Genomic DNA, 10,172 nt, shown 5'->3' with positions numbered 1-10,172 from the left:
AAGTTTTAATGAATTTATTTTACTGTAATAACTGTAATTCACTTTTAATTACTTCCATTTTATTAATTAAATGGCTCAAAAGCATACGTTATTAGTAGAAAAAAATTAAATAACATGTTGAGCATGTAGTTTTATGCAATCATTTAGGGCATTTCTCCTTATATAGAACCTTAAAATTGACTCTGGGTTCTATATAGAACCCCATTGAACCTTTTTTCTAAGAGTGTATAAAACACTAGTTCTGTTACTGTCTGTGATGTTTGAGTATTGTGAGGGTGTATCGTAGTTATTAAGTGTGGATGGAGGCTGCTGAGGTTGGTTAGTGTGCAGCCTGAATCCTCAGACAGTATATAGGGCAGTCGTCTCAACCATATAAACAGCTTAAATAAACAGTACTCTAAATGGTTCACTGGGTCAAACGGAAACCAACAGCTAGGAGAGGACACAATTCCTCTTTTACTTATGGTACAATGATGTTACCATGTTTTTGGACATGTACCATAATATTACCATGGTGCTTTTTGAAGTAAATGCATACCTCTAGAGGATGATGCAGTGAGAATGGGGATTGGGGGGAGGTTTGGTGCACGGGAAGTGAGAAAGTGAGTGAAAGGTTATTCTCACAGATCAAGCACTATTAGGAATGTGTGATTCAATGCTGAGCTGTACGGGCTTGTTTTATCAGCAGAATCCTGTAGATGCCAAACCCATTAATGTACTGCTTCGCACACACAGCGTGTGTGTTTTTTGGATACTCTTACTGTTATTTCATGTCATTTGTGAAATAACTAACCCCTTAGGCCTTGGTAAACAAATAAACCGCCGCCTCTCCCAGTTCCATGTTGGATAATAGAAAAGTGCAGATGATTTAGTTGGATTACTTTCAGTTGGATTAACTGATATCCTTGGTAGAACATGAATGAGCACATTCTTTCCCATAGTAAAGACATGAGGGTGTGAATAGGTGATGATATCTTTTCAATTGGGAGAAAAAGGAGAGAGAGAGAAAGAGAGAGAGAGAGCCCTGTGGTAAAGGTGGGCAATATTTGCACTTCTTAAGGAGTGGTGGTATATGTTTAAGCTACCGTCATTTATAAAACATTTTAGTCTCTTTCTCTTTTTTTATTCTGTCACTTTGAATTCCAGTGTTATTTTAGTATTATTTATGTACTATTATAGTTTGTATTAGCTTTTTATTATTATTTTTTTTATTTTACTTTACTCAATTTTTAATAATTGTTAATGTGCTTTTGTCATTTTTATTTATCATTTTTGCTTTTTTGTTTTAAATATTTCTAAATAGTTTTTTGTGTATTTATTTAAGTAATTTATTAATTCATTATTTATTTTATTTATTAGGGCCCGAGCACCGATGGTGTGAGGACCCTATTGTAATTGCTCAGCCAATTATTATTCTTCTCCAAAATGAATCACATTTTTGAGGGCCTAAACGTTCTCAAAAACTCATGAAACTTTGCACACGCGTCAGAAGTGGTGAAAATTTACATCTGATACATCTGGCAAAATGGCTCAATAGCGCCACCTACAAAATTTCAATTACGCGCCCTTCGTGCTACGTTTCACGTACAGTTATGAAATTCGGTAGACAGATGTAACAGCCCAATACCTACAAAAACGCCTGTAGTTGCAAAGTTTGTTAACCCAACAGGAAGTGAGATATTTTGAATTTTCTTTGCAAAATTTGTGCAGTTTTTGCCATTTCCACATGTTGTACTTTAACAAACTCCTCCTAGAGCTTAAATCAGATCAACATCATATTTGGTCAGTCTAATCTAAAGGCCTTTGAGATGTTAAATTGCGAAGATCTAGAGTTTTCACTGAAGGGCGTGTCCGTGGCGGCCTGGCAAAGTTCGATGTTTCGCCATGAAACAGGAAGTTGTTGTAACTCGGGCATACAATGTCTGATCTGCCCCAAACTTCACATGTTTTATTAAAGTCCTGACCTGAAGACATCTATATGACAATATACAGTTACAGTCATAGCGCCACCTGCTGGACACAGGAAATAACATGTTTTACACTGTGATTAACTCCTCATAGAGATTTAACCAGATCAACATAATTTGTTATCAGTCTAATCTTAAGACCTTAACGATGATAAATGTCAAAGATCTTGAGTTTTCACTGAAGGGCGTGTCCATGGCAGCCTGAGAAAGTCTGATGTTTCGCCATGAATGATGAAGCTGTTGTAACTCAGGCATACTATGTCTGATCTGCTCCAAAGTTCACATGTGTGATAAGAGTCCTGGCCTAAAGACATCTATATGACAATATTCAGTTAGTGTAGCGCCACCTTCTGGCAACAGGAAATGGCATGCTTCACACTGTAATTCACTCCCAGTAACACATTTCAATATGCCACGAAGTACCAAACATGCTAGAGACACAATCATGCAACCCTTGGCTAAGTGCTAATGTATGCTATTAACGCCACAAAACAGGAAGTTGTTGTTACTCAGGCATACAATGTCCAATCTGCTCCAAACGTCACACATTTGATAATATTTCTGGCCTGAACACATCTATATCGCAATATTCAGCTATGGTCAAAGCGCCACCTGTTGGCAGTGTGGCACTTTGAAATGATTTGGCCATAATTCTCCTGTATTTACTCGATTACATGCATGTCGCCCACTATTCACTCTTTTCCTAAGGCCAACGGTACGTGGTGAGCCCGGGTGTGAGGGCCCTTTCATCCCTGCTTGCAGCTTTAATTTTATTTTATTTCTGATAGTAATTTTAGTTCTTCAACCTAAATTTCAGTTAGTTGGCAAGGCATTGTTTCTAATTTTTGTTTAGTTTAAGTTTTTCATCTAATTTTATTTTATTTTAGCTTTATTTCTATTAAGAAAAATGTTTTTAATAGCTTTATTTTTCTTTAACAATAATTTAGATACATGTGGGCTTAGCTATAGTTACAAGTACATTTAAGTTTTTAAGTTACCCATGTGACTATTACTTTTGGAAGTATTTCATTAAATAAATCACACATTTATCTGAACTTACTTTGATAAACACAGTGTTTAAACTATTAATAAAAGAGCTGTTGCTTATGTGGAACCTCCCAAATCAGTCTTTTATAGGTTTTTATGATAGTTAGGATGTAGACACTAGCCTCATTCTGTGGTAACTCTCTTGTGAATCTCACTAGGTTTTGGAACAGAGCTGTACACAACATTACTTTCTATTTGAGTTGCCATAATCAGGCAAGCATCATGTACAGACCCAGGTGAAGTGACTAAAGCTTTTTGTATGAGTGCTGTAGCAGATACACAGTCTCAGGTGAAGTGCATGTAGAGGTTTTTGTTTGAGTAGGAGGGGTTAGTGGGATGAATACAGCATTGGTGGTTTCTCTGAGTCAACATCACAGTTTAAAGTGCTATTACTGAATTGAATGAGTGTCATTTTCTTCAGCGTTGCCGTGAATGATGATTTAACTGCCTAAGTAACTGAATTATTTTCTTTTGAATGCTAATAGGATGGAAGTCTCTCTCTCTCTCTCTCTCTCTCTCTCTCTCTCTCACACACACACACACACACACACACAAACACACGCACACACACACACACACACACACACACACACACACACATACACACACACACACACACACACACACTCTTTTACACTTTACCACCTGTTGGACTGGGATTCATCTGCCAAAGTTATTCTCCAAAATAACAGGCTCTTTTTCTCCTTCCCCTACATTGCAAATGACGTAACTGAATCATAAACGACAAAGTGATATAAAACTAAAGACTGCAAAAATGAAGAAACAATGCATTTTAAGATTAATGCTCAGACAATACAATAATTAATATGTTGCCAAAGTATATGTAAGATTATACTGTAAATAGGAGCTGGGGAAAAGATATATGAGCGCAGTGTTGGCTGTATTGCAACTAGGGAGGTAGAGATGAGAACCAGCTTCCACCTACATATGCTTTTAAAGAGATATCCCTATAAGATATCATGCTACACTTCCATGCAATTTTGTGTGGGATATGAATGTACATGATGCACCGAAACCATGAATCACTCAGATCCCCCAATCAAACAAAAGAAAGTGTGAGAAAGACATGAAAGAGTATAGGAAAAGTAGGCTTGAAGGCATCCAAAGCTCTAGGATGGCATGTACTAACAGAACATTGATGCTTTGCTTTTGGCTTTCCACCAATCTGAATCCGGTTCGAGGAATTCCGGTCTGTGTGGGAGTGTCTGATTGGTGTGAGCAGTACCAACTTGTATCCAGCCTACTAGGGTTTGGTCTGAAACAGGTTGAGTTTTAGAGGGGATGGATTTGGGATTGAGTAACTTTGCGGGATGTGTTTGCTGATAGCAGTGTTCCTGACTGTTTGGAAATGCGTGTTTGGAATATCTGACCCGAATGTCATGCAACAAGCCGTAATCTTGCAAAAAAATCAGGAAAAAGGCAAGAGCTGGTCTGTTTTTCAGGTGCTTATTGTTTTATTTACATGGCAAATATGCTTTTCTCACACACACCCACATCCTCTGCCAGAACAGCACACACACACTTACACTCCCATCATAGGTGTGTTATCTCTGACCTGTTTCCTGTCAAAGTCTGTCAGCTCACACCTTTTTTTTGCTAGCAGGTCAATGTGTGTGCGCAAGTTTCTCTTTGAGTGTCTTTTGCCCAGTTTGGTCCTTTTAATATGCATCATTGCCTCATTTACAATCGCAGGGGGGCAGTAAAAGCAGACTGTGATGCTCATGTGTCCCTGGTCACACTTGCTGAGGTGTTTATGAGGCCGTCATGTGTTTATCTTTTCACTATAAACCTCAGTTGAAACCACCTGCAGTTCAACAGCTTGAGTAATCCATTCTAGCAGCCACAGAAGTGCAAATCTCATGCACAACACACACACTGAATATTGATCAGATTCATATTAATGAAATTCTGTCATAATGACCCTCATGTTGTTCCAAACCTGTATTTTTTACTTCTGTGAATCACAAAAGGAGGCGTTTTGGAGAATGTTAATGCTGCACTTATGAAGTGAAAATGATTTATATTTTCAAGCTCCTAAAAGGACAAAAAACCTAAAAAGTATACTTTGTATACATTAACTCTTCATGTTTTAGATATCATGAACTAACAATGAACTATATATATTTTTTAATTATTTTAATTAAATTTTTACAGCTTTTGTTTTAAGTGTTCATTTATAAAAATATTTATGTTCAGCGTTTGTGTTCATTCACAATGCATATATGTATTGTAAAGAATGTCCATTTTAGTCATTATTGGCTGATAATCTTACCAGTTTGCACTTTAACATATTCAAACTTGATGTGACATGTTTGGTTTCAAAACACAGGACAACCAATTGTGTCAGCCAAATGACCAAATTTTTATTTTTGTGTGAATTTTGATACATTCCTCTGTGTTTTCCCAAACACAGCCATATTGTCGTTTTGGCAAAAATAGTTGAATCATTTTTTAAAATGTGTTGTTTTGTATTCTGCAGAAGAAAGAAAGCCTGTTTTGGGATGATATGAGGGTGAGCAAGTGTGATTGTTCCTTTTAAAGATTCAGTTGAGGACAAAGGTTTTTAGTTATCTGTATCTTTACTGGCCAGAGGCATCTGAAACTCTATCATGTTAGCATGGAGTCAGCGATATGACACATTCATTTACAATACGGCATAACATGCTAGAATAAGATAAGGACAACAGAGAAACAAAAAGCATCTGGATAGTAAACGACTCATTGTTCTGAGAACAACAGCACTTTTGTAAAATATTATTAGAAAAGGTTAATAGCAAAGGTTCAAGAACACAATGTGAGCAACATAGAGCAATAAGAGGCAATAGTTCTTCCTTGAAAAATTAGCCAGACCTAAGGACTGTAAAATATAATGGGTCAAGATATCCATTGCTAAGGCGTTGACAATAGCTGTGCCTCAGGTAAAGTGAAGCCCCCGCAGAGAGAAACCCTTCTGCTCAACAGCCGACTAATGGGAGGTCAAAACAAGATCCTTGTATCTTGTAACGCTTGAGCACTAGTCATATGCTTCGCCATAGTGACTCATAAAGTTGAAAAGAGCCGTGACTAATGTGACTCAAAGTGTAAACATAATGGACAAATCAAATCTTTTTGAAAATCTCCCTTCTGTTTAGACAAGGAGCAGCAAGGACACAGTGACAGTTGTGTTGGCAGAGGGGAATTAATTGGCCTACTTTCATGATGACAGTTTAAATAAAGCTTTAACAAATGAATATACTGAATTTAAAAGTGGGCTTTATAATCAAACATTGTTTTGAAATTTGAACAGTCTTTATGTGTTGCAGATTTCTTTATAACTGTATTTTCCAAGTGAGTGAGAGTTTTTGCCCTTGCCACATTCCTAAGATGTTGCCAGGGTGGTTGCCAATGCCAGGTCATTGCTATGCAGTTGCTCGAGTGTGCTGGGGGGTTGCCAGTAGGGCTGCACGATTAATCGCATGCTATTCTCACGCGCATTTCGTCAGTAAAGCCGGTTCCCTGATTACCGCTAAATCGCCATCACCTGCTTTCAAATGAAGCGGCATTTAATAGACAGAGCCGTAGATCACTGAAAAGCCACGCAATATCGCGTTCATATCGCAGATGAATCGCCTGCGATAATGAACGCGATATTGCGTGGCTTGTCTGTGAACTACGGCTCTGTCTATTAAAAGGCGCTCCGTTTAAAAACAGGTGATGGCGATTTAGCGGTAATCAGGGAACCGGCTTTACTGACGAAATGCGCGTGAGAATAACATGCGATTAATCGTGCAGCCCTAGTTGCCAGGGTGTTGCTATGTAGTTGCTAAGGTGTTCAAGGTGGCCAAGTTGCTGCTATGCAGTTGCTAGGGTGTTCTGGGTGGAAGCCAGGGCATTGCTATACAATTGATAAGGTGTTTCTAGGTGGCCAGGTTGTTGTTATGCAGTTGCTAGGATGTTTTGAGTGGTCAGAGTGTTGCTATGCAGTTGCTAGGGTGTTCTGGGTGGTTACCAGGGTGTTGCTATATAGTTTATAATGCGTTTTAGATAGCCAGGTTTCTTTATGCAGGTGCTAGAATGTTTTGAGTGGCCAGATTGTTGCTATGCAGTTCCTACGGTGTTCTGTGTGGTTGCCAGGGTGTTGCTATCAAGTTGATAAGATGTTCTAGGTGGCCAGGTTGATTTTATACAGGTGCTAGGATGTTTTGAGTGGCCAGATTGTTGCTATGCAGTTGCTAGGGTGTTCTGGGTGGTTGCCAGGGTGTTGCTATACAGCTGATAAGGGGTTCTTGGTAGCCAGGTTGTTACTATGCAGTTGCTAGGGTGTTTTGAGTGGCCAGATTGTTGCTATGCAGTTGCTAAGGTGTTCTTTGTGGTTCCCAGGGTGTTGCTATACAGTTGATAAGGTTTTGTAGGTAGCCAGGCTTTCTGTTTTATCACCTTTTAGATGAAATTGAAATTTTGATCACTTAGAAAAGTAACAGCACACCTCTCTTCAACAAATAGTGAAAGATGAGTTAGTTAAGTTTAGGTGTTTGAGTAAATGCTTAATGTTAGGTGTTTGTATAAATCCCTAAACCTACATATGAGTGAAAGCAATATTAATGTGTGCGTACTGTCATTGAATACTGAACAAAAAGTGTGTAAAATTACTACACTATGCAGTACTATGAGATCAATAATGCTGCAGGGAAAGGTGTATCAGGAAAGAGGATGTGGCTCAGAGGTTCTCAGATTTAGTTTGCAACACGAAGTAGTATGACACAGTTCCAGTATTACCAGATGAATGCAACAAAACTAGTTCACATCTAACACACAAGTCACAAGTCATATACCTCCAAATGTACATACTTACACATGCAGCAGAGCATTTGCATGTGTTTATACCTGCTTTCTCACCCACTTCCTGTCAGCGAAGAGAGTACTTCCTGTTTTTTATCTGGCTTTTGTGGTTACACATTAATTCTGGATGAATTTTGTTTTACTATTTGTGAACTCTCTCTGGCATAGATCAACATTGTTTATTGGCTATATGCAAACGGTGATTGTTCTAATTAGAATATTGCCTTTTTACTAGAAAAAATATGGGGAAATAACTCAATTAAATTTTAATCTATATGTTAATGTCAGTACATTTCAGATCAAATGTTTTTGCATGGTTTATTCAAAGTCTAGATGAAATACTAGTTGTATGATATCTGCATATATTTTGCATTAAAGTGAGTAAAATTTGCATGATAAGATGTGCTGTGTCTTGCATTACATATTTGATGACTGAATGTAGGGCATTATCACTCTGACTTTTTAACCTGGTTTTGCTCTAAAATAGCCTTAACAGATGCAAGGGAAAACACAGAGTAATAAAGAAACTGTAGGAGGAACAGTGTCTCAAAAAGGATACCCCTCCTCCTCTGCTCGGCCTGGGAAGAGTAAAGTTACCAGTTACAGCATTAGTCACTGTAAAAGTGCAGTATTTACAGTATTTACCATTTGAAGTAGCAGAAGTCCTCTGGATTGAGTGTGCTGAGTATGAGTAAGTTATAATAAGACTGCCATTTAAATGAAGGGAATTCATTAGGAAGGGGCCATTTTTTTCTGCTGTAATTAATGCACATATCCTAAGACCCCTCACACAGTTTTTCACACCACAGATCAATTCACGCAAGCCCCTCTTTCATCTTGGTCGCATCTCTCTAGGTGTTCACACATAGTTGTTGTAAAGCATGAGATGAAAATGGCAGTCATCTATAAAATGTGTGAAGACAAGGCTTGACTCATTACAAATGTCCTTTGTTAATACTGCATTTTACAGAAGAACAAAAAGTACTTGTGCTTAACATTTCATGGTCTCCATCTTTCTTTCAGAAAGTTAATTTGTCCTCCTTCTGCACTGCTTCGGCAAGAAAGAGACAACTAAATGTAAATAGAGCATCAGTCTGTGGTTTATGGGAGAGAGCCTTCACAGCAAACAACAAAGGGCCTACGTATTACAGCAAAAGCCTACACTAAAGGGAAATGGCACTTGTATATGTGGAGATGTTTATTTGCGTTACCATTGTGGGCCGCGCTTTGTTGCATCACCACGGAACTACAGGCCTGCGAGGAAGTTTCCAGTGTGGTTACCATGACGAGAGTCTTGGAATCCAGGAAGTTCATGTAGGAAGTTTTAAACATTTATTCATTTCATGCCATTTACATTTTTTGGAGCATTCTGTGAGTTTTAATGCTGCTTGCTAAGTTAATCATATTACTGTACTCATGCTATACTCATACTTAGGGGATTATTATCAGAAAGTTAATTAAGCATTCAACTTGTTGATAAAATGATCAGACAAAAAAAAAAAACACTCACTTTTGGAAAAGTTCCTCAGACTTACATCGAAGGAGAGACCTTAGCCATATGTAGATGTAATGGAGGCAAACTAGTAAGAGCTGTGTTAGTAAACCTCAAGAGGCACACGAGTGACTGATGATACAGACTGCAGTCTTTAGCGTCCATTGTTAACGCATCTGCCTCCCATGCTGGAGACGCCAGTTCGAATTCCGTTCAGAGCGAGTCGAGTAGGACCGGTTACATTTGGTGCCATGACCCTGTGCCTGCCTCACATGCAGGAGATGCTTGTTGAATCCCGCTTGGAGCGGGTTGAGTAGGACAGGTTACATATGGTGCCTTGACCTGGATGGAAATGAGGTTTTGAATGCCGTGAAGGAGACGTCATTTTGGAATCCTGTTCGGAGCGGATTGAGTAGGATCGTTTACATTTGGTGCCGTGACCCGGGTGGGAATGAGGTTTGGGGGGTGAGTGTAATGGAGGCCAGCTAGTAAGAGCTCTGCGAGTAAATCTCACTCCCTTGGCATAAAGAAAACCACTTTCAAATGATGCTGGAGACCGCGTTTTTTATCGTCCTTGTTAGAGCTCACACCTCCCATACCGGTTTGAATCCCGCTCGGATCGGGTTTAGTAGGACCGGTTACATATGGTGCCGTGACCCCGTGCCTGCCTCACATGCAGGAGATGTTTGTTGAATCCCGCTTGGAGCGGGTTGAGTAGGACAGGTTACATCTGGTGCCGTGACTCGGATGGGAATGAGGTTTACCTCCTGCCTCCCATGACGGAGATGCTGGTTCGAATTCCGCGTGGAGCGGGTTGAGTAGGACTG

This window comes from Chanodichthys erythropterus, chromosome 21 (genome assembly GCF_024489055.1).
Source record: "Chanodichthys erythropterus isolate Z2021 chromosome 21, ASM2448905v1, whole genome shotgun sequence".
Lineage (NCBI taxonomy): Eukaryota > Metazoa > Chordata > Actinopteri > Cypriniformes > Xenocyprididae > Chanodichthys > Chanodichthys erythropterus.
Note: the sequence above shows the minus strand (reverse complement) of the source record.